Raw genomic sequence first — 6000 nt, forward strand, 5'->3', positions numbered from 1 at the left:
CAGCTGAAAAATAAACAGGAATCAAGTTTACAACGTTATAGCTTTAAAACAGTCTTTTCCATTCGTTTGTTCTGATATATTTTTAAGAGCCTAATTTTTTTTAAAAAAAAGTCACAAAATGTTTCCAGAGCTTCATAAAGACCTTTAGTTTCATTCTTTCCCTTCTTTAAAGACGGCAAGCTAGTAAGATGCTCCCTAAGGAATCTATGGAAATTGCTAATAACGGCAGTAGGTTTTGTGCTTCCTAAAGTCTGTAATGCACGCACAGAGCTCTAAAATATCTACGGACAGAAATGAGTGTTATCCAATGATTCATTTCATTTCTTTTCCGTAATTGGAAGCAAATCTTCTAGGAGGGTCATTTGGGCAGGACAGGAGGGTGTAATTCCGCCTCCCTTGAGCTTAATAAATGGGTATTGTTTGATCAAATGTATAGTAATGCACTAATAAAAAAGCGAAAATCTTATGTCGACGGAGAATCTCCCCTCCCCCTCCGAATAAAATCTAAAATACACTGTTTTTAGCAAAAGACCTATAGAGTTACGATAGCGCATTGCTAGAGAGCTCACATTTGGTTTCAAGAGTCGAAGGTTTGATCTCAAGCCATATGAGTTCCTGGGAGACATTCAGAGAGAGAGAGGGAGAGAGAGAGAGAGATTCAAGTATGGAGACAGAGAGAGATGATTTATATACACAGATTTAGAATTGAGGAAAAATGATCGGACAGCATTCGTATTATGACGAAAATTATGATTTTGTGAAACAGAAGAAGGGAAGGTTTCGAACTTCGAGGATCACATTATTCAGTTGTCGAATTAAGGTGGAGAACACTTTTTAGAGCATCAGATGATTACGAATGGAGTGAAAGATCTTGAGAACTGAGGAATTAAGAATTTAAAAAAAACTTAAACTTCCGAGATGGGTTTCGAACCACGACCCTTGTGGTTATCGAACCATGATTTTATCCATTGTACTACGGAGAACCTTATGTACTCGTCTACGTACATTCCTTTAGCTACGTTGAAAATTAACTTAATGGGATATTCCAAAAGTTGACTCGGTGGATGCGCCGTTCAGATAGGACGTAAACCTCTTGTAATTTAGTTACAATGTATCGTGGCGGATATAAATCATTGATCAGGTAATGGCGACTACTTTGAAACAAATGCACAGTATGAGAATTATATCAGTCATATCTGTGGTTTCGTGTGGAGAAGAAACAAACTTGTGAACTAAAGGTTTAAGAACAATTCAAGTTATTAATATAAACTTGCCGAAGATTATTCACTTATATCATCATAAAAGGAATACGAAAGACGTTCCGAAACGAAGAAATACAACTTTGCAAGCGGATGCAAAGAAAGCTAAAGTATCGAGACTAAAGACGAATCATTTACCGCGTAGTGATCGTGGTTCAGTGGTAAAGGCGCTGGATCAGTAATCTAGAGGTTCGTGGTTCGGAGACTTTTTTACTTTAGGATTTTTGATGGCGATTGACCGACGATGACACACGTTTTATTATATTCAGATATTTCAATACTGGGATGTTTCAATACTTGAACTATCAAATCTTCATGAATAATAATAGTAATAATAATAAAATAAAAATAATAATTATTATCACGTAGAAGATTAAAAGCTAGGAGCTAATTATCGCTCAGTTCATACCATAATTAGCAGGAACGTGACATTTGGCAAGAATATTTATGTTTTGTTTAATGTTGCCCACAGGAAGAGGAATTTTTCATCTCGTTTCTAAAACAAACAAAAAAAATGGGATTTAATATTTTACATTCGAGAAGGGACAAGGCTAACTCAAATTATCGTCTCGCTTTGGAGATGAGAATCGAGACGAGACTAAAAGTATCGTAAACATTTCTCGTCTCTATTCTCGAAATAGTGTATGGCCATTCGTTAAGTAACAATTGCTCTCTAGACTGAATCTTATAGGCTTTTTGTTACTTTGTATTTCAGAGCTCATTGAATTATGGTCTCTGTAGGTATTTATATAGCAAAGCTTTTATAATTACCTCTGCATATCCTAAAACTTAGTTTATTATATATCTTACTGTTGAGTGATATTCAGTTATTTTTATTAGTTATTTTCCTTAAAACATACAGTAGAACACTTTCTACATGAAACTTTAGTGGAACGCTTTTGTTTAAAAAATGGGTAGTTGAGAGGCGTGTCTTGAATGTACGGAATCCCCTCTTCGAAATCCCTACGTTTAAATAAGTTTTGCCAAATTTTAGGGCTGCTTTAAAACTTTTAATACCATTATTATAATTATTATTATTATTTTTTACTGAAGTGTTGTTAATTTAATGGTTCACCCTCTTCCACCCAGCTCCAGCCTAACGGGCATTGTGCTGAACAAACACCCTGTGTGGAGGTTTTCTCCGGGTTCCGCTTCCTCTTACTTTCTTTATTCCAATATTTCTTTCATTCTCATCATTGACGTCTTCTGTAGCTTAGCCGGCATAACCATTACTTAAAAACATATTTTCTTATGGCTCTTGTGAGGTATGTATTCCTACTTTCTACTTGAAATGCACCTCGAAACTTACCGTTATAACATTTAGCTAGTTGTACGGACGTGTGGAGAGGGTATGTTCTGATGGTCCTGAAACTTCTCTCCAATCCCGGTTAATTTGTAACTTCTCCCTAACGGTACGGGAGATTTTTACAGGTTTTAATACAGTGTGTCCTCATACAGAATTTGTCTTCTATATTATTATTATTATTATTATTATTATTATTATTATTATTATTATTATTATTATTATTATTATTATTATTATTATTATTATTATTATTATTATTATTACTGTTTATTTCAGACCTCAATAGTACGTCCTATTCCAATGCAAATTATCATACTCAAGTTAAGAAAAATAAAAAAAAATGTTTTGGATCCTCTATAAGGATGAATTGCCTTATAAGAGATACTTTGGAAAGAAGAGAGGGGGAAAAGAAGGTGTCAGCCACTGGACAATATGAAAATCGAACCTTCAATTGAGTTAACAGAAACTAAGTTGGATTTGTCTTCATCACGATACATAGTAACACCCTTTCTTTGGGTAAAAGACATTGGATTATGTGTGTGTTATATTGATATTTTAACAAAATATAGAAACAAATATAAAAAAAGAATAGTTCCTATGTAGCAATTTTTGTTGAACGAATATATGGAACGTGTTGATAATGGCGAAAAAATATTATTATTATTTGTAGTTAGAGTGGAAGAACTTAATATGAATCCCACAATGACGTTTCAGACAAAATTATGACTCATACTAGGCCTAAAGGATGGCCCGTTTGTATTCTAGAATTGTTTGCGAAACACGCGAAGTTTTCAGGCAGTAGGAATCGAGATTGTAGACTGTGACGTCATGTTAGTTTTTCCCTTGTGGAGGAAATCTTTTCAACTCTAACTTGTAAGAACGAGAGAAATTGATTATTTTTCATATTATACTTCAGACATATCTACATTCTAACTTACAAAAATTTTCTGAATATCCTCGGAGGGACGCGAACCGCAGACCCCTAACTCACGAAACGAATAATCAAGCCACTACCCTAATATCGCTCTTTTAAGTAAGAGTCAAGAAACGCTCGTCTATGTAGCAAATTGCAAACGTTTACGATTCCAATATTTTATTATCAATGCAACACTGATTCGGTCATAATAAAATACTATAGTCCAGAGAATTCAAGTTTAAATTTAAAAAAAAAGACCGAAAGTATCTCCGTAACTTATCTCTATTATATTCGGCTATTCTCGTTTTACAGGTATTTCCAGTAACCTTGAACAACAGGGACACGAACACAGATACAGCGAGGACATTTAATATTTCAAAGGCACTCCCACGGGGAATCAAAACTGAGACCCCGGCTCCTGAACTCTCTGATGGGTGGGGTGCATGGTTCGTTCCCAATGCAAGTAAACTTGAGACGGACAACATCGTGTTCGTGAGTTTTCTCGGGACACTTCCACTTTCTCATTCCACCATTTCGTCCATTATAATTCACTTGTTTCAATCATAGTCTTCCTGAACCTAACAGGCATAATAGTTGGACATTAAACGTAAAGATTTCATTTTCAAGCTGTTAACCCAAACCAATCCGAATCGAAAAACAGTTGTATTTTCTATTGCTCATTAAAATCGCAAAAAATATGTTAAAAAACATGGGGAATCGTAATTCGATTCAAAAGTGAAACAAAAGGCTCGTAATACCTTAACCTAAAACGAAACCATTTCATTTCGTTTGGAACTTTTCCAAAATATATACGGATATTCTGAAAAGTGGCAATATAGTGTCTATTTTCAAACAAAACTGAACGAAATTACGGTTCGTTTTCTGAAATAAACGGACACATTCTGTTTCAAGTTTAAACCGAACCCAAACCAATTAGCCCATAGATGGCGTTCGTCAATGAAACCTTGAACCACAAGCCACTGATCCAGCACCCACCGTGACCCACGACCGACCACACACCGTGACCCAGTCTGACCCATGACCCACCGTGACCCACTATGGCCCACCACTTACTATGACCCACTCCGACCCACCATCCACCATGAACCACTGACTAACGAAAACACATCGCCATCAACTCTGATATCATCCACGGCCACTTTACCGATCCACGGCCACTTTTAATACAATCAGGTTGTGAAATTCTAACTATTCGGAGTTTGAATTTCCACCGTCAATCGCTCAAGCACCGCTCTTACAATAACGATGGATCTCACCTTTGCGATATAAAATGGTAAAGTGTTTTTCATGGGTAAAATTACGACGAATTTCAATTAAATTATCATGGTCTAATTATTTCCTTGTTGAATTATCGATACTTTTAAGTGGGAAAACGGATGAAATTTCTAAGTCCCAATTCAAGGTCAGTAAACCAACGTACAGAAGCTTATATTACAAATTTTATGCCTATTTCTCTCATAATAATAATAATAATAATAATAATAATAATAATAATAATAATAATAATAATAATAATAATAATAATAATAATAATAATAATAATAATAATATAGAAGACAAATTCTCTATGATTACACATTGCATTAAAATTTGTAAAATCGCCCGTAGCGTTAGGCATAAGTTACAAAATAGCCGGGATTGGAGAGAAGTGTCAGGACCATCAGGACATACCCTCTGTATACGTCCCTACAACTAGCTAAATGTTATAACGGAAAGTTTCGAGGTAAATTTCATGTAGAAAGTAGGGATACTGAACTCACAAAGGCCATAAGAAAATTTGTTTATAAGCTAAGCTACAGCTGTTGTTATGTCGGCTAAGCTACAGAAGACGTCGATGATGAGAATGAAAGAAATATTGGAATAAAAAAGTGAGAGGAAGCGGAACCCGAAGAAAACCTCCACACAGGGTGTTTGTTCAGCAAAATGACCGTTAGGCGGGAGCTGGGTGGAAGAGGGTGAACCATTAAATTAACAACACTTCAGTAAAAATAAAATAATAATAATAATAATAATAATAATAATAATAATAATAATAAATAATAATAATAATAAAAACAATAGTAAATATTGGTATTAAATTTTTAAAGTTGCCCTAAAATTTGGCAAAACTTACTAAAACGTAGGGATTTCGAAGAGGGGGTTTCGTAACTTCAAGAGACACCTCTGCAACTACCCACATTTTAAACAAAAGCGTTCCACTAAAGTTTCATATAGAAAGTATTCTACTGTATGTTTTAAGGAAAATAACTGTAATAAAAATAACTGAATGTCACTCAACAGTAAGGTATATAATAAACTAAGTTTTAAGATATACAGAGGTAATTATAAAAGCTTTGCTATATAAATACCTTCACAGACCATAATTCAATGAGCTCTCAAATACAAAGTAACAAAAAGCCTATAAGATTCATTCTAGAGAGCAATTGTTACTTAAAGAATGGTCGTGCACTATTTCGAGAATCGAGAGAAGACGAGAAATGTTTACGATACTTTTCTTC

This window comes from Thermobia domestica, chromosome 6, assembly GCF_964235325.1.
Source record: "Thermobia domestica chromosome 6, izTheDome1.hap1.1, whole genome shotgun sequence".
NCBI classification, from domain to species: Eukaryota; Metazoa; Arthropoda; class Insecta; order Zygentoma; family Lepismatidae; genus Thermobia; species Thermobia domestica.